Here is a 20,412-nt window from a genome sequence, read left to right on the forward strand (position 1 = left end):
ATTGAAATAGTTCAGCGAATAAAAAGACAACGGCTACGCTGTATGGTCGAAAACACCCCACCTTTGAAAATGCTCGATGCAGTAACCGCTGGTGGAAGTTAAGGAAGAGGAAGACCTGCACTCCATTCGAAAGACCAGGTGGAGACTGATCTCGGTTTGGTATTTCCAATTTGCGCCAAATTGCAAAAAGGCGTCCTAATAAAAATTTTTAGAAAACTATAGAATCCTCTATTTGCATTAAATATAAAGAAAAAAGCTTACGGACTGTAGTGGGCGCTTCAAGAAGGGGTGTAAGCGCCTTCTTGAAACTAAGAGGCTTGATAAGCAATACCACTGAAGCAATCTCAGTATATTTGCCCACAGTAGTATCATATGTCGCTCAGAAATCTCCATCAGTGCTCATTACATACAAGTACGGTGTTTAACCAATTAAAGCTCTTATCTCCACGATGTTATTAATTACAAACTACTCACTCACTTGCCCAAACACACATGCTGCGTAAATGAGTAAGTGACTCATTAAGATTCTACTGGCATCTTCACCTGCCCACCAAACGAACCTAATAAAGTTTAAAGTACACGCGCTAATCCTGGTATTATTTTCATTATTATATATTGTGAAATAAACGAAAAGGAAACCTTAAGGTGCGCACACTTATACCCTTTTAACCCCACAAAGTACTTACGCACTCACGAAAACCCCACAAAAGGCTATACTGGAAACCACGTCATCGTAATGCCCTGGAAGAGTGCGTATCCAATTGGTGAAACCGCCAAAGTACACAGCACCCAATACTAGAAAATCAGCCGACATCACTGCGTTGCTGCGTAGAAACCGCACTGAAACTGAGCCACACTAAGTGAGCGTGACGTATGTGGAGTACTTGGTACACACAGATCTCCATATTAATACGAGTATGCCGCATAAGGAAGTGCCAAGCTAAAGAGTGCATGTTTCCTGCTGCTGACTTTTATTGTTGTTGTGTACTAGTTGGTTTTTATTACGTTCTGCTTGGGTCGAGGTAGGCACAAAACAGTGTATATGTGGGTGGCGGCGAGGGTATAAACATATTTGTATAACCCCAAAGTGTTGTGTCAAGACAAGAAAAACAAATCACAAGCCCAAGGCAGTAGGAAAACAGCTGGCAACAGTGAAACGAAGACATCAAGGAAATGTTTAAGGGAAAATAAGCCAGTCAAGCGTCGACGTTGGGTATTGTATGGCAGGAGGTAATATTGAGGCCAAATGCAAACAATACCAACAGGCTTAGACATTGGCGGCAGGGTCGAACGACAGTCAGCACCAAGCTGAGTTGAGTTAGCCGGCCAGAAGTGAAGTGAAGCAAAGAAAACGCCAGTTGTGGATGATGATGGAGTGCTTGGTGGTAGGTAGCCCGAGCATATAACATTAACATGACTTTGGCAGCTTGACAACGCTGTGAGCAACATCATTCTACACTACAGTTATTATTTATGTCTGTGGCTATGAGTGTTTGTGCGCACTAAGAACTAAACTACTCGTATAGGGCGAGCTTTCTTTTGCAGTCAAGGCGTCGCACAGTGGGTCACAAGGCCACAGAATGGCAACGAAGAGTGTGTGTTGAACATTATAAGAATCTTACTTAAGATTATAAGTCTCATCCCGTGGATTACAATTTTGTAAAATATGTAGATTTTTCAAAGATTTTTGATTCTTCGATGTTCGAACAAGACAATATGAGTTCTCACACTACCGCATAAATATATATTTGTATCCTTTAAAGCGGCGAATCTTTGGGACGGTGAATAACGACTTAATATACATATGTCTCGAATACCTAATCAATTACAAAATTTCCTCTCTTGATCTTATCTTTAGAATATCGTTCTTGGACAAAATATATCAAATCCGGAAAATGTAATTGTTGCATTTAAAGTACTTGTTTCGGAGTTGTGCCAATTGCTCAGGACCAAGTGCTTTGAAATTGCATTGACAAATTTTGGAGAATGTTTTGAAAACATTGTTAACAATAAATTTTCATCTAATATTCATAAAGACTTTTTCTATATTTATAGGTTTTGGTATATATTTAGGAACACTACTCTTAAAAAGTAGAGCCTACTAAGTCTAAAAATATATTTTTTAAAATAATTTTTATTACAATTCACATAGTCCTTTGTTATTCTACAGCATTAACTAATAAATAGGTGCAGTCAAATTAGACCAGTCTTATTATTCTTGCCCACAGTTACTGTGAAAACACCACACTGTACCATGTCATCGTCCCACATAAGTACGTATGCTTGTCCGGAAGGGTGTTTTTCCTACGTAGACAAAAGAATAGTAAAGGAAACACAGTGTTGATTTCTTTGTTACTTACTTACATACTTTGCTTATTTTTGCCTGTCCTCATTATTGTTGTTACTTTTGTTGTTGACGTTGCTGTAGTTTTGAAATTGTTGAAATAAAGGTAATGGCATATTAAATGAAAGCATGAAACATTGACGGGTTAAAAGTTACGACGTAAGAAACTAACGGTGCCCGAAGCCAACAACGAGGAATTGAAAGCTCACATTAGAACATTGGAATCTACAATCAGGTTAGCCTGCTAGCCTGACGAGTGACGGCTGATGTGGCGGCACAAATTGATGTTGGTGAAACGTGTGTGTGCGCCGTAGATTTGTGCGAAGGCGTAGAGTTAGTATGGGCGCGCTGGCGCTCCGACAATGTATGAAAATTAATTGAAATCAAAGCGTGTGTTGATTATGCATTCCTGCTCCGGCTGGTTGGCTTTTATGCTCAAGTATGTATGTATATGTATATTTTTGCTGGGAACAACGAATTATGCGGCACATGAAATCATAATGCAAGTTTTCCACAGTACGTGCGTGCGTAATCTTAGAAATTCCTAGTTACAAACGTCAGTGGGTGGGGCAGGCAAAAGCACTTTCGCTTTTGTTGCGCTCTCAAGCAACTGGGAAGCATGTGTTCTTTGTTAATTTAAAATCGTGAATAATTTATTTTGGCCTTACCTGCGTCGCATACACAAGTAGTATTTTAATTCTATTTTGTTTGAAGTGCTGCGCAACTTTATACTTTGCGGTGTTGAAGTAGTTAATGATAGGCTTTTCGCTGTTTATTAGTGTGCACTAGCGCATCAATTGTTTCGGAACTTTCACGTTTATTCAATTAAGGAATAACGGTATGCTTGAGAATGTTTCGGTTTAGAGAAAAGAGTGAGGCGAGATCCCAGAAAGATGTTGTTGCGTCCAATATGGAGATGTTGATTCACATTCCGAAGTACTTAGTTTCCCCAAATAAATAATAATAATTTTAGAATTAATTGCTTAGTTCTCGGAGATGTTTAATATATATTCCGCATATTGCTCTCTAATAATTGAATTAAGTAATTCTTTAGCTTGATATAAAACAGTTTCAATATAAATTGAGTGTGAAAGAGTAAATGTTTACTTAATTTGCCTTTTCGGACTGGAACTAATTGATCGATTAATCGGCCTCTGCTCGATTAAAGCGCTGATTTAGACCGATTTACCATACAAAATATAAATCTTATTTTACTACATGATTTCTTAATCGAATACAAATTGGGTTGAAACTGAAACTGATCAGCTGATGAACCGTAGTAAATTCTTATGAACACCGAAAACAAAAATGTAAAGCAGCTAATCGCTAATAGAGTAGCCGGTAGTGCGAAGGGCAAATACTGGTTTCTCAATTATACCCTTAATGTATTAAATTAATTTGGCTGTGCGAAAAGGCTATACGTTTTTAAAATCGTATTATTCTTATTGTAGAAAGAAAATAGGATGTGTATCGGTAGTTTAGGTATATAACTTGGTTAATAACACCTAATTGTATGCTATATTTTTATCTTATATCATTTCGACTACAGAAAATCAGAAGAAAATTATATTGTTTAAATCATAAACCCATTTTCTAATGAATTTTTTTTTCTAAGCATTTCTTAAAAAAAATAAAATAATTCAAATTATTAAATATTGTTTTTATTTTTTATTTTCAGGTAAATATACATACACTTTGTTCAACTTCGTGGGTGAAAGCTTTTATTGTAAGCCATTTAAATATAAATTACCGCATAATAACACATTGTACAAAAATTTAAAGGTTTAATATAACTTTAAACCTAAAATTGAAAGATTAGACCTTACATAGGCTGTCAAAATTTGAGAGTAGCGAATAGAACAAACAAACAATTTGCATGAGACTTACGCAAACACACTATACTGAATGCAAGCTTTGTTGTTGCTTTCATAATGTGAATTTTTAGACATGTGATCTGATTTGGAACACAGCGAACAAAGAAGTGGCGAAACGAAAACGACTATGCGTACTTTACGCTTCGAATTAGAGAGGCACACGATTCTGTGAGCAATATTAATAACATCCGTATTCAAATTATGAGATAACGTTACTTTTCTGTATAAATCTAATTATCTCTTCCAGAAAATATTATAATTCTCATTTAAGATTTAATATTCTCAGAATACAAAATACACTTCTGGGAAAAATTTGTACTTAAAAGGTATCTTGTAGAATTTATTGCTAACATTTCTGACATTTCAAATTGCTTGCGTCTCCCGTTACTTTCACTTATTTGTACAAAAATATAACGAATGTAAAAAAAATAAGAAATGTAAAACATTTACACAAAAGCTATTTAAATGCATCATTAAACAAAAGAAAAACTATTTTTATATTCAGCTCTACACAAACGTGATATGTGGTCTTCCCCACCAAACAAGGTTCACAGCAACGCTGAACTTGTGTGCAATTGAAATAATCATACGCATATTTATGGCTTTCTAATCTTGTCATACACCATAAAATTCAATGAACTAAATCACTCAACCAATAAACACATTTCAATTAAGTGCACATGCACTTACAAAACTACTGTCGCTTAACGAAAAAATTAATGACTTCAACAACATGCCGACACATTTATTAGCTGGCATACATACATATGTACGCATACAATACCCTCGTTACGGCATGTCAAAGTGGCACTTGAGTATAATTTTCCTTGCATTTTATTGGAAACAAAAACGTTGCACTTAAACGCACGTTGCTTGTCAACTTTATCAGCCACCGCCACAGTTGGCGCATGTGGAGGCAAAGTGGGGAGATTAAAACGAAGAAAACAACTCGTTGCTCAAACGAGTTTGCGGGCTGCTCGTTATCTGCACATACGCTTGAACATATGCATATATGTGTATGCGCATAATTTCATTGAGCGATGGCACCATGCGTGGCAGTTATGCGTTGCACAAATGCATTTTGCATGAGAAGCGGGTTGCAGTGCATAATTTGCCAGCGGCGCATGAAATTCAAAAATATTGTCAATGACAGTTTGGCATGAATGCCGCAACGCCAAAAACTCGTATTATCGCTTTCTTTCCATACATCTATTTCGTATCATTTAATGGTAATGGTAATGCTGCGTACTTTATAAGCCATAAAATGCGAAGAACTGGAAATGTACATACATATATCTATGTAGTACCGCAATGTATTTGGCGCATCACGCATATTGAATCGTTTTGAATTTATTACGTGTACATTAAGTACTTATTGGAAGAAAACATAATAACAGAAGACAGCTATAAAAAGGAAAAAGTGAAAGTTAAGAAAGCCGAAGTGTTGTCTTTTGGAAACACTTATAATACACGGAAAGCTTTCGCATGTCACGAAAGCTCGTGAAGCTTACATGAAGTGTCGGAAGAGAACAGAAGAATAAAAAAAGACAGCTATAAAAAGGAAAAAATAATAATAAGTAAAGAATGCCGAAGTATTGTATTTGGAAACACTCATAATACACCGAAAGCTTTCGCATGACATGAAAGCCTGCCAAGCTTTTGCTAATTTATTAAATGTAGAGAAATCAAATAATATTACCCGTTTGTTAAATATAGGGAAAAAACAAAATAAAACAAGAATTAAAATTTAATTTAATAAAAAAGAAAACCAGAAATAACGGGGAAAAAGTGAAACTTGAGAAACCGTAAAATATTTTGTTTATAAAACACTCTTATTTAAGAAATATGAACGTACATGAAAGTACATTTTATTAGATATATATTTATGTATATGCAAAAGAGCTTTCACGCCATGTGAACGATGCCGTGGTTAGATACTTTTTTTCTATATGTTAGTAGTCGTTGAGCTGCGAAACTATTTTTCTAGATGTTTGCTTTCTTAATACTAAATTTTTTTTTTACAAATATTACCCTTTCGAATTTGCTAATCCACGCAGAAAAGCTTTGGGAATATATCATATATATTATATTCTTCACCGAAATTTATCCAATATAACCGCAAACAACTTCACGCTAGAAATCCCTACTTACTTTCCGTTGCTTGTATTGTATCCAAAAAGCACTTTCAGAATCACGCTAAGCCGCCACCTAACAGCTGCCAGCAATTTACACTTAACAGCGCTTTAGTCAATGAATATGAATTGTTTGCTGCACAGCTTAAGATATAAGCGTAATACATATAAAAATGAAGCTTAACTGCAAATAACACTGTAACGTATCAGTTTGTTATCTCAGAAGCGGCTGCCGACATTAGACGCTCAACTCGAAATCCCGTTCGAACGCAATTGCGCTTTTCAAGCGCTCTTTTATTTGAACAAATTTATTTTATTTTTCGACTTTGCTTCCCGTTGTTCGGCTGCAATGCGTTTACATCAATTTTTTCCACTTTATTTCCGTTTTCGTGCGCCGTTGTGTGTACTCTTCTTCTTCTCGCAATTCAATTGTGCTCATATGTATTTCAATTCCTGCATACATACATACCGACGCACATACATCACCATTTGCCGCTACAAAGTTGCCGTTTCCTTCGATTTGCACTCGTAAAAAGCACTTTGCTGTGCGGTATGCTTTCATTTCCTTGGCAAACTGCCTTTCCTTTCCTTAGTAAGTCTGCAGTGCACACTATACATATATGAAACGTAATATCCTTTCTGCACCCTTATCTGTTAAGTTTTTATAGCGCACATTATATGTTTGTGTCGATACATTGCTTCATATAATCCGCCGTCTTCATTTACACACGGTTTGTTTGCGGCTATTTTTTTTTGTGCTCTTCCTCAAATCTTTCTTTTGGTGTTTGCCTTGACTGTCTGTGCAGGGTGCAAAGGGTTGTCTGGTTGCTACCGATTTGGCGCGCTCTTTAATGTACGCAAAAAATACAAATTGCGTCTTGCCTTCTATCCCCTTTTCTGCCTTTATCCATTCCGTCGCCCCATTATCCTTTGATATAAGGTTGCCTTTTGTTGCTTGGACGCTTCTTTTCTGTTTTATGACTATCCTGTCTTCTTTGCTGTTGCTCTTGGCCGTCGTTCTTTTATACTCCGTTATTTCATCTGATTGATTTAATTTTTTGTGGATTCCTTATTTATGCTATTTTTAGTGATAATAATACAGGTTCACACTTTGGATAGGTTTATTCCGATACCCATTTTGGCATACCCTTTATGAAGCCTGTACATCCACGGAAATTCGGAAACCTGTCAGTGATTCGTAAACATGTTTATGAAGCGCCAAACTAAATCATCTTTCACATTTCCAAGGACGGATGTCCTTTACAGATGTAGGCTATTCTGAATCATCTTCTGTAGTGCTTTCCAGTAATTTGTTGATGATCTATAAGTCCTCTTTTTACCATATTATCGACTATACATGCAACTAAATAAGTCTTTAATCTATCTCTTATCTCTTTATCGTCTCCAACGCATCTAAAAAGATTTTAACGAACATTAATTTCCTCAATAGTCTAATAGAGTATAGGTAGAGAAGTAAATGTAAAATCTTTTCTGCAATTTCAAAATCTTTGCTGTTTCGAAGTTTCGAATTCTCAACTCACCAGATTCTATTTAATGTATTCGAAGATGGTCGCTGGACAATCTTTGTAGAGCAAGATATTTTTTAACCGAGTTAGATAAAAATTTGATCCTTGAAATCCGATTCTTTCAATGATAGGTCCGACTGGGGCGCATCACCCTCAATCTGTCTAAACAATTCTCGTGACATAAGAATAATTTTAATCAAGTTGAAGCGATCTTTAAAAAATTAGTTACTAGAATGCGGGTTCCTCCAACTAGGACCGTCTGGGTCCCTTAAACCCCTTCTTTTCAACAGAAGAAGAACTGTTTCCCAACTAAAGCGTCTTTGCTGTTTGTTTTTATTATGCCTTTACTTTTATTGTAGCATTGTAAAGATTTAAATTGTCTTTTCCTCCCCTTTTTCCCTTTCCCTACCATTTACAATTCCTCGTAGCCTACAGTTGTTGGTGTTTGCAATTTCGCTTGTTTTATTTACTTTTAAAGCGTTTTATTTTGTCGTTTATTGTTGTCTTTAGCAAATACTTGTACGAATATAAAAATAAATATACACACATACACTACATATATGAAAGTACATATCTTTATCAAAAAAATGGCAAAATCAACACTTGTCCGCTTTTATGGTTCCGCCCGCCGGTTGTCCTATTTGCCGTAGAGCTTATGTATATTCTTTTGTGTGCGCTACAACTTTGATGTTTCGATTTGTCCTGGCGTGTGTTTGCATTCGCCGCAATCCGTCGGGCGAATCGTTTTTTATTGCTCACGTGTTTTTCGAATGCGAATTCGATTGCCCTTTTATATTTTTCTACCATTTATTTTTATTTTTTCGTTTTATTTGTAGGTTTATCTTTTCGTGTGCGTTTATATTATCTGAATCCTCTCTACAGATATCCACTGTTGCTCTTACCCAGATTTTATTGCTCCACACAGTATTTTCACTGTCAAATGTCATAAAGGACACACTTTTATATGCCACCATATGCCGTTGTGTCTTGCTTTATTTGTTTATTATTATTTTTTAAATTTATTTCAGTACAATTTTTTATGAAGTTATAAATCATTTGTTCTGCATGAAAAAGAGATTGTCGACGTATTTTAATTCTATTGGTATCTTCTCCTTTGTTGTGAAAGCTTTTAAAGCCTTTCGGTTTCGACTCGAAGTGTACAAATTTGACGTTTTTTTTACGATTTTAATGAGTCTCAGATAAGTTGCGTTCAGTTCTCTAAAATACCATACAACCGATTCAGTTACGAGTTAATCGGAAAATCACTTAAAGTTTAGCAAAGAATCTTCAAATTCCTGAACTAACAAAATATATATTATTTAGTAGGATTATCATTCCGAATCGTACCTCCTTTCTCATAGCCGATTTTTTTCTTGTCTTCGTTGTCGTATTGTTCGATAGTCTTATAAGGTATACTGAACAAAAATTTTAGAATGATTATAATCATAATGATAATTATCAATCTGAAGTATTGTAACTCCAAAGTTCGACAACTATTCAAATGAATTATCTAACAATGTCTGCTGCTAACTGTAGCTCTTTTTAAGAACTGTTAATCTTGTCATAAAACTGATGCCTCATTACCTAAGATAATCGTAAATATTTATAATGGGATCTGTTGTAAAAGTAAATAATGAACCTTGACTTAGTGACGTACTAGAAAAACTTTCAAAGGTTTTACCGTGTCTTAACCAATCGTTTAAATATTTTTTCGCCTACAGCTTAAATTGAAATTGTAATATAAAAATTCTACCGTAATATCACCCCATCTGTTTGAGTGCGTAAAATGGTTTTGGTAATTATTAAAAATGGGGATTCTTAATTTTAATTTGAAAAAGCCGTTCACCAAGCGCCAACCCTGTCATTATCACTCATGTTCACCATAAGATTTGACTGCGTTCGAAATGTCTTGGCGTTAATTTCAATTTCTCGTTTCAATTTACCATGCCTTTACTATTTGAATTGTACTACCCTGTAGGAAAAAGATTACATCATTCTCTACAAAAAAGTGTCTTTAAAAGAAGGGACTCGCTTAAATTATTATAAAATTAAGCGCGAAATGTTCGCCCGCGAACTGAGTGTGTTCCAGAGCGAGAATATAACATGAACAAATGATCAAATTCTTAGAAAGTACGATTCTATTTCCCTCTCCAAATATAGGGAAAGCAGTGCTGGTTTAATTCGATTGCATCATATATTAGGTATAAGACACTCTTTAAGGCTCAACCTACACCGGATTAGTCAAGACGTTTTTTCTTGTCTGATACGACAACACCCATAGCTTCATATGTGACAACCTACACCGAACAAGACGAGACTAAAACGCAAATGTTCGCTTTGTCAGTGGTTAGAGCAAAAGAAAATACGTTTTTGTGTCTTATTAGTCAAAGAGGTTTTTGACTAAACCGGTGTGGGTTGAGTCTAAGGCGTCATGTCAGAATTGGGAGATGCATTAAAGGCTCTTATATTCTCTTAATGCTTAAGTCCGAACGTTTTCGTCGAATTTTTTGATTATAAAATTATTTACCATTTTAAAAAGAACGTTGAGTGGAGGTCCCAGTACGTGTGCTTCATAAGCGAACACAGGTTAAAGTAATCTCTCAACTAACTGTTTCTCCAGATTTGGGTTCTGCTGATACCCACTAAAGGAACTAAAGGAACTATTTTAATCCTAATCATATAAAAGTTTCCATAAACTCGATGAATCTTGGTATATTCGTCGTTAATTCAAAATGAGTTCATTTTGAAGACTTTCTGGTTCTTAAGCCTTATACTTTCCTGCAGTGTACGAATGTAGGTTTAAAATACAGTTATATGTAGTAGTGTTTAACTGCTATTCCAGCAACTTTAGAGCGTACATTACAACAACAACACATTAAGCGCAACACATGCACTTAGTTGCGTCCCCAACTATAAGCCCGTAAAGAGCTCATCACCTCAGCCCATTGCCTTATCAGTTGGCAGGTAATTACTATGTCCTTAATTTTACACGGCAAATATCAAATGGCGTAACGTAAACGAGGGTTGGTTTCTTATGCTTCTAATATCTTATTAAGCGACGCAGGCGGCAAGTGAGTGCGGGTATGCGTGCGCGTCTGCCAGTTGGCGTGAAGGTGCGTAGACACACCTCCTTATACACACACACACACCTTTGCGAATATATTTCGTCACATAAGCTGCCACTTGCTTACGCAGTCAAAAAGTAATTGCATTTTCTCCGCACACTGTCGCCGTATTTCATAAAAATTGCCCATTTCCTGTGCGTGTCACAAAAAAAATGGATATATTCTTGAATTTTTTGTTGTGTCAAAAAATGCTATTATTATTTATTTTATGTGCAAGCATGTGTTTGCAAGGCATTTTTTTCATTTTTTGAATTTTTATTTCTTGTTCTTGTCTGCCATAAACAGGATATTAACAAAAGTTGCTACCTATATCCTGTATTTAATAAACACCACATCCTTGCACGGCAGTGTTTTTGTATGCAAACGAGTATTGCTTTGCCGTGTTTATAGCCAAGCGCTTGTGTTTCACATTTCATATTTATGTGTATATGTGTGTGTGCGTGAGTGTGTTTATGCTATTTGTCGTCAAGGCACATCCTGCCACTTTGTATTTTTATTGTTTGACTCTGTGCGGCATTTTGTTTTATTAAATTCACATTTGCGTAAAGTTCTTTGTCGCGACCCCAGTGCGCTGCGACACATTCCATTGCCATTAGACACCACTCTCACCATTGTAGCATAAACTCGCTCGCTCCGGTTTTTCGGCAGCGTCTTTGCACGCGCACAACTCCTCGTTGTATGTCTGTACGTACTGCATTTCTGCTGCCAACGGCATTTTAATTTTGATTTACCTTTGCGTCAACGCGACCTTTACACACTTCGATTTCCTGCCTACTTCGCCAAAGCCGTCACACCCTTCGCCTACGTGCGCTCCTGCCACCGGTAGCGCGGCAGTCAAGCGAGTAAACGTGTCTACCTTGAATTGACTTTGCCACAGATAAATACAGTTATGTATATGTGCAACAACTCCTGTGCGCCTGTTGGTCTGTATTTGCTGGTTGTCTGTCGCCTTTAGCGCGATACTTGCCAGCTTTTTTTTGGGTTTGCCTGTGTTTGTTGTTGTTGTTGCTTTTGTCGTTTTCATGCCGTTTTGTAATTAATTAATTGATTTATTTACGCTTTATTTGCATTCGTAATGAATTTTTCATGGACAATTCCAAAGCATCGAAAAAGCATGTTTACATTTGCACTCACACAAACAGAAACACACACAAACACACATACATACACATCCAAAGGTACACAAGTGTTTTGCATGCTTATAAATTATCGATAACTACATTATTCCGTCTGCTGTTGGCTGTGATTTCATTAAACGCCCGTCACTGTCTTGCCTCATTTGGCTTCCGTTTGGCGGCGGGCATTTCTTCTTGTGGGCGACACATTCGCATTGCTCATACCGTCTGACTTATTATATTCTCTATAACTGTAAATCATTTGCACATAAATATGCATAAGTAATTAATGTATTTACAATTCATTTAGCTTGTTTGTGATTTTTAATGAAGTCTTATCCTCATTTGTGCATAATTGATGTCATGACAAACGAATGGTATGCATATTAGCCTTAATACGTGATGTTGCATGTATCAATATATATATTTTTGTGAAATCATATAGTTGTCCCAGCACGAGCTTTAAGTACATAAGTGATTTTCTACAACTTCTTTACGTTGGAATAGCGAAATAATGTTTAAAATTATTAATTCAAATCATGTACTTTATATATCTGACATTATTTTGAAGCAAACTGTATAAAATTAACGTTTAAAAAATTGGAAATTACAAAAAAAATATTTATTGTATTTTAAAAAAGTCGCTTGATATGATGAGATATCATGAGGTGACATATTGCGTACGTAGTATGATGAATTGATGAAATATCACGTGCTGGTACATCACACGATCATATTATAATTATAAGAGGGAGACATTTAATGTCAAAAATGTGTAAAGATCCGATTTTGATGCGAAAAACATCAAATAATGTACCTCACGGTCATATATCACCTGATAGAATATTTTGTGGAATTTTTTTTAACAAAAATTATCAATAATATTTCAATATCACCAACATAACAACATTATTGTTACAGTTAGAGCAAATAGTTGATAATGATCAGATGATGGAACGATATCACATAATGAAATATCAGCTATGTCACATGATGACACATCACATGCTAATATTTTTAGTTATACGTGAGACAAATTTAACATGATCAAGCGGTAAACTGTACAGAAAAACCAGCATATTATGTGAAAAATCACTCGGTTGTCCTTCTTAAGATAAAATATTGTATTGAACTCTTTTAGAAAAATTACGCTTGATTTCATATCGCTTGCTGAAGTTTGAGTTTTTTATTGCATAAATCTTATTCCCATCATCACATGACTAGCTTGAGGCAAGATCAACAACACGTGATGAAATATCTCACAATCGTTCATCGCGCAACATCATATGACTAGCTTCAGCCAAGATAAATCTTTACAAGCTTTGCGGTAATGACGAAATACATTAATCTAGAATGTATTGTCTGGAAATATTATAATACGGAATATCACTTGATGAAATGTCGTATGATTATCATAAAATCATGTCGCCTGTTTTATCAGTAATCTTCCTCACATCACATGATTATCTATCACTACATCAAAATTGAATTTGTGAAGAGCTGTGTATAACTTTAAATTCTATAAAAGATATAATCTTTCGTACAAATTAAATATTGTGTAATCGACAAATATACATTTATTTGGCGTAGGAACCGCTTTAAGCGATTATAGCCGAATCCACCAGAGCGCGCCACTCGTTTCTCCTTTTTGCTTTTTGACGCCAACTGAAAGCACCAAGTGAAGCCAGGTCACTTTCCACTTGATCCTTCCATCGTAGTGGAGATCGTCCTCTACCGCGGCTTCCTGCAGCGGGTATTTTATCGAATACTTTCAGAGCTGGAGTGTTTTCATCCATCTGTATAACATGACCTTGCCAGTGTGGCCGCTGTCTTTTCATTCGCTGGCCTATGTAAATGTCGTCGTTAAATCGTACAGCTCATCGTTCCATCGTCTGCGGTATTCGCCGTTGCCAGTGTTCTGAGGTCCATAAATCTTGCGCAAAATTTTCCTCTCGAAAACTCCTAGTGTCGTCTCATCTGATGTTGTCATCGTCCACGCTTCAGCGCCATTTTGGTTCGTCGAGGACTTTACTTTTCAATTGCCTACTCAGTCCAAAGTAGCACCTGTTGGCAAGAGTGATTTTGCGTTGGATTTCGAGGCTGACATTGTTGGTGTTGTTAACCCTGGTTCCCAAGTAGACGAAACTATCTACTACTTCAAAGTTATGACTGTCAACAGTGACGTGTGAGTCAAGACGCGAGTGCACTGACTGTTTCAAATTATGTGATGAGAAAGTCGTCTAGTGATGTTTTGTCATATTAGAGCATATCACACGAGGTTTTCATCCCACGCAAGTTCGAATTAATATTCTGCCAAAGGTGTCCTTAAAACTATTTGTATTTATATCTGTTAGCCTAAAATATTTCAATAAAATTGTCAAAATTATTTTTAGAAATTGGAGCTTAATATTTCGATGATATTGTTGTTAACTGAGAATCGTATCAGTTATGATCAATTATAAAAATGTAAAAAGAAATACTTTGAAACTTTAAGATATTAATTGCCGTTTACTATAATTCTTCTTCTTATAGGTCCTCGTAACACATATTTTCCAGTAAAAAAAACTCAAATGCGAAATCCTATACTTTTCGCTCATTTACGCTCTGAAAATGCTTCAATCATAAAATTTTCCAGCTTTATTTACTTTACTTATTTTATTTGATGCCTTTCTCGAAGAACTGAAAAAACTTTATACACCTATAAAATTTAGTGCTCCTCCCCCCCTCCAGCACTTTGTAACTAATTAACGATTACCAAAGCATACACGAATGGATTTTATGCTAATTTTCCGCAACTACATTACAACAACACACACAGCTGGCCACTACAAGTGCAGTCACGTAATGTCACAATATTTGCATATAAAAGAAACTGCTGCCCTTTAAGTATACCATTAATCTCTAAACACACACACACAACTCACACACAGCACACTAAACACACTTTATTACTCGCTGCCTCTTTGCATCCGCACGCCTTTACTATTCCTGCTTGTGCAAAACTAAATTTACTGTCCGACGCATGCTCGTCGATGGTTTTATTTAGCACTGGAGCAGCGGAAACTTTTTCATTGTCAAACCAAAGGAAATTACCTAGAAAACCAAATGCTCGATTTTAACACATACACACAGACTATGAAGCATTCAACCCCTGGCAGTTTACATATATATTTTTATAGTCTTTGCTTTTCACTAACCATAGCATTACTATTTGCATAACAATTTGGAGTTGTATACATAAAGCACGGTGCGGAGGGGTGCTAGCATTCCGAGATAGTTCGAGGAAAAAAGGATATTGCGGACATGTTTTTCACGTTTCTTTCTCCTAGTTGGCTGGACGACAGAAGCAGTATTTTTTTATAGTTGGGCACTGCTGGTCACATACACACACTCACGGCGGGTTCTCATGCGGTCACAACACCTTTTTCACCACCACACTACTGCTCGATGGCTGGCTGTCTATTGGCTACGCTTGTTTACACTGGTGACCATAATACTTAGCCCATTTTATTGTGAGCTCGACTTTGTGGTCACTCCTTGTTTTCTGCCCGAACGATGCTCGTGTTCGTGGGCAAATAAAATACAAGCAAAAACGTTTAAATGAAAAATTCGTTTCATTGTTCGATTTTCCCGGTGCGGCGTTGCTTGTTTTATGGGCGCTTGGCAGCTGCTTGCAACCGCCAGGATGTGTAGTTGTTCTGCACTATTTGCATGCATATGCCCCTTGAATGGGTGTGTGACTGTGTATGTTTGATTTTTATTTGCGCATTGTGTATTTTTGGCGCAGATTTGCGGTGTTTCCGTAATTTTATATGGCTTTTAGCAAACTAACTGCCACAACTTGCTTGCTACACTCACACACACACACACACGCACACGTGCATAGAAGTATATCCTTTGGTTGCTTGCAGGCTTATGATTTTCAAATTACGTCGCAATTTCTTGCTTAACTTTCGGCTTTGTTTTTTGGCACATTTGTATTAGCATTTTCTAAAAACTGTGCGCTGCCACTCACTAAACTTGCAACATGTTTGTGTGTGTTGTTTGTGTTCCATATTTTATTTGATTGTATTATTTTGGGCTTCATTACTTTTTGTTTGGTCCTGTGCGATTTTCTGCACCAAGGAATCTCTTGTGGCAGCACACACTTTTTTGTATTGTTTTTGTTGGCACACACTCTGCCGGATTTGGCATTGTTTGCGTTTGTGCTTTGTGTTTGTTCTTTGTTTTAGTGTTTATTTTTTGTTTTTGCTATGTTTGTGGTGCTTTTAAATGCGGTTGCTGGTATTTGTTTTAGAAATATTCTTTCGCCACATTTCGAATTGATTTTCCGTTTTGGAACTAAACCAAAACTATGAGCCTCGACGCTGCCGCATTTTTGGTAAGCAGTCGTTAGCTTAGCTTGTGACTTTGGGTTTGTGTAATATTTGTTGTTGGTTTTTGTTTCATTAAACTTTCTTCCTTTAATCCTTTGTTAGAATTCATTGGTGTGGTTAATCTGCAAAGTAATTTCTAGTGTTGACTTCTCTTTCACATTTGAAAACTGTTGACTAAATTTGGTTTCATTTAAAAGCTTAAATCGTCATGTACTGACTTGTGACTGAAGTGGAATACTTCCTACTCAACACTTCTTTAAAGCAAATATGATATTGAACGTTTCTCTTTGCCAAGCCAACGTTTGATTGAGCTTGTTTTTTATATGCCTCTGATATCTAGCCTAAACCAGAAGAGCTTCGCTGCGATTTACTCACTGATTTTTTTAATTTACTACAGATATGAAATGTCATGTTTTTTAAAACAGTTTGTGGGTTAAGTTTGTTTTATATAAAAACTCAAAGTAACCTTCATCAGATACCTGACAAATGAAGAACAATGACACGAGAACAGAAACTACTTATAGAAACACGATGTGGAAACCGGAACAATTAATATATCATACTCGCCACTTCACGGTTTACTTAAGGCTCGTGAGATCTCATAAACATTGGATAATAGGTTGAAGCAATCGCACAGAACTAAAAATGCTGGACGTTCATTATTCATATCTACTAACTGAATGCATGGGTTTCAAGCTTCACCTTTACATTCTGATCTGTAATATCAAAGTTATTTTTTACATGATCAAGATCAAGATTTTTCAATCTGACCTAGGGACTGGGTGATGCTATATAAGCAGATCTGTTTGCTATGACAAATTCTGAAAACTCAATTATGTAGCTGGAAATTTAGACCTTTTTAGAGACGACCTGAAAGATATTTTCCTTCACCGTAGGGTATAGTTCCAAGGTTTTCACATATCTTATTGTCGTCAAGAAAAAGTAAATTCTACCCTGTCATGCAATTTTTGTACTAATATTAACTTAAATTCTGCCCAACTTTTGATCTGAAATGATGAGAGTTTCACGAGATTAGTACATTGATTGCCTTTTATATTTCGGAAACTCCAGAATTGCTATCTGGAAACGCAAAACTTTATCGTAAAGCTTGACATTTTTGATGTTATACATACTCTAAACGTTTTGAGATACGAGCTCTATTTGTGTTGTTTACTGCAACTTAAAATATCCATCTCGACCAAAAAAATTTAATAAAAAAGCTAACAGTTTTGCGCGATTATTTTCTTACAATTTTCGACATGGGTTAACTCACAACAGTGATCGATGTATCCATCAGGAACCAGTGTTTGTCGATGGTAGGCAAATACAATCGAGATCATAGATCACTTCAAAACGAGTTTCGTGAAGCACTTCCAAAATCATTAGTTGATCCTGAAACTATTGTTGGCTTGAAAAGGCATTCACCGTATTGTCCTGGCTTGACACCGAAAGACTTCATTTTATTCGCGTTTGTAAAAAATTAGCTAAGAGGTCAACGTTTTTCGACACCTGGAGAGGTGATTGATGGGTTCCGAATGCGTGTTTTTGGAATACTTCAATCGGAGTTGCAAAAGTATATAGATCTTAGTGGTGAATACTATTAGGCATTAATATTTGTTTTTGTTCCCTAATCCTGAAATATACAAGACAACCCTTGTAGAAGTAGAATAAGTAGTAAATAGTTGACCTTTTTTAGGAAGAGATTCTTTCGCCGAAATATAAGAGGCAACCCTCGTAGAAGGGGAATAAGTGGTAGTTGACCTTTTTTAGGAAAAGATTCTTTCGCCGAAATAAGCGCTTATTCTGAGGCACAATTATGACTTCAATACAAAACTATCTTGGCGCTTGGCAGAACTATGTCCGTGATTTAAAGTTGTTCTGTGTAGTTGACTTTAGATTAAAGAAACTTGACGTGACTTGCGTAAAATTATAAATCCACTAAATCTTTAAATTTATCATTTGTAGCCCGGTTGGTCAATGAAAAAGTCTCTTGCGATCTGAATCAACTATGCAACGAAAAGCCGAGTGCTTGCAAGTGTGAAGAATACTCTCTTAAAATAACTCAGTAGTAGAATCTATTGTTTGTTAAAACAGAAGCAGAAAAGTTTGCTCAATAGTAGTGGATAGTTAATTCTAACACTGCATAACCTAAATAAACTTAAACCATACTACGAGCAAAGCAAATAAGTTCTTAAGAAGTGAGATAAGATTCACAAAAGAATTTTTATGACTTTTTTTATTTATACACCTCTTTTAAATTCATTACTTATCATTACAAGAAATCTGAATAACGCCGCGCAAAAGAACTCAATTAAAATGGAATTAATAAGCACAGAGATCTATTAAATCTACATAAACAACCTTATAGAGCGTCATACCGACAAGTACAACAAGTTGCGATTTAATAAAAGTAGCTTGTAATTGCAAATAATCTTATCGGTAGCGTGAAAAATACAATAACAATAACAACAGCGTCATAACAGACACGCGGTAAATGCCTTGAAGTGTTTGCTGCTGCTGCTGCTGCTGCTGCGGCCGCCAATCAATCATTATTGCAACACTGTAACGACATTGTACACGCGGCAATCGTGGCGTACGAACGAATGTGCCACCAGCGCGAAACCGAAACTGAAAACAGATTAAAAAGCAAAATGATGTAATTTATTTCCATTACAGTCGTCTTGCCATGCATAAATGAGCCGCATAAATATTTGATTAAAATTGAGTGAGATAAAAATTAGTAACGTGCATGCATGCACACGAACAGCGATTACAGCGCCGTTACAGCATGTTGCAGCTGCTGCGCCACCGTTACAGGGTGCTGCTGTGGTAAGCAAAAAAAATAAAATAAATAACAAAATTGCAAACTCCCCGCTTGCCATGCTGCTGTTGTTGCACTTTTGATTGTTGTGACAGCAACAACACATGTGTCAGTCACTCGAGCGGTTTTTATAGGCAATTCACCACCAACCGGGATCCAAGTATAGTGATACACGTTTGTTGAGGGGGGTTAAAGTGGTTTACGTGCAACAGCTCACCACATTGTATAACAAATTGTATAAACTGTGCAAATGCTTGCAAAACTATTATTAACTGTTATTTTGTTTTTGTTTTTTTTTTTTTTTGTTTTGAGAGTCTGTCTTCTGCTGCCTCATAACGCATAAATAACCGAACGCGGAAGTTGTAAATAAAATTTCAATGCGATTGCAAGCAGTCTGCAGTCAGCAGCCAGCAATAAATGGTGGCAATCTTTTGTGGTGATTGAGTGAACGTGCAGCAGCTATTAAATGCATCACTGTGCGCGCTCGTTCGTTGGCTGTGAGAAGTCTATATGTGTGCGATAATACACATCCAAGTAAATTGATAATATTTGATTTGTATTTTTTGTTTGCCGAATTTCGTTGTGGTTGCAGTTTTAGTAGATTTTATATATTTGGGGAAAACGTGAGCAATTTTTGGATTAGGTTATAGACATTTAAATATAAATTATGAAGGCGGAAAAGTGTTTAATTAACTGTTGCCAAATGCAGATTTTTTGTTTTCAACTTTTTCAATTTCTCAAATTTTATAATTGGGGAATCAAAAAAACTACAAGGTGCGTTCAAAAAAGAACGGGAATTTAAAAAGTCCAAATGTCAAATTTTTTTATTTTTTATTATGATGATATACGTCCCTGAAGTACAACATATACGTCATAATACAAAATTCCCTTTCGAATTCACTTAATTTGAGTTAAGAAGTGATAGATATTAAAAAAAATACGACGTGATTCTCTGAATCACTAAGTTCAATGTAATAGTACTATGATCATTCCCAAAAGCTAAAGGAAAATATATACATAGCTTGATCATCTTTAGGGTAGTTGGACTAAGCAAAAAATTTTTATAGATCCATTTTGATGTCCAAGACAAAGCCTCGGA

The 20,412-nt window shown here is 36.0% G+C and overlaps 1 protein-coding gene across 3 annotated transcripts in view; it reads left to right on the plus strand.

Moving 5' to 3' along the window:
- LOC105216792 (polyhomeotic-proximal chromatin protein) overlaps positions 1 to 20,412 on the plus strand; it is a 292,260-nt gene that overhangs the window by 25,254 nt on the left and 246,594 nt on the right. The gene's annotated exons all lie outside the window — the stretch shown is intronic.

The sequence above is a fragment of the Zeugodacus cucurbitae genome, chromosome 2 (assembly GCF_028554725.1).
Source record: "Zeugodacus cucurbitae isolate PBARC_wt_2022May chromosome 2, idZeuCucr1.2, whole genome shotgun sequence".
In the NCBI taxonomy this organism is placed as follows: Eukaryota; Metazoa; Arthropoda; class Insecta; order Diptera; family Tephritidae; genus Zeugodacus; species Zeugodacus cucurbitae.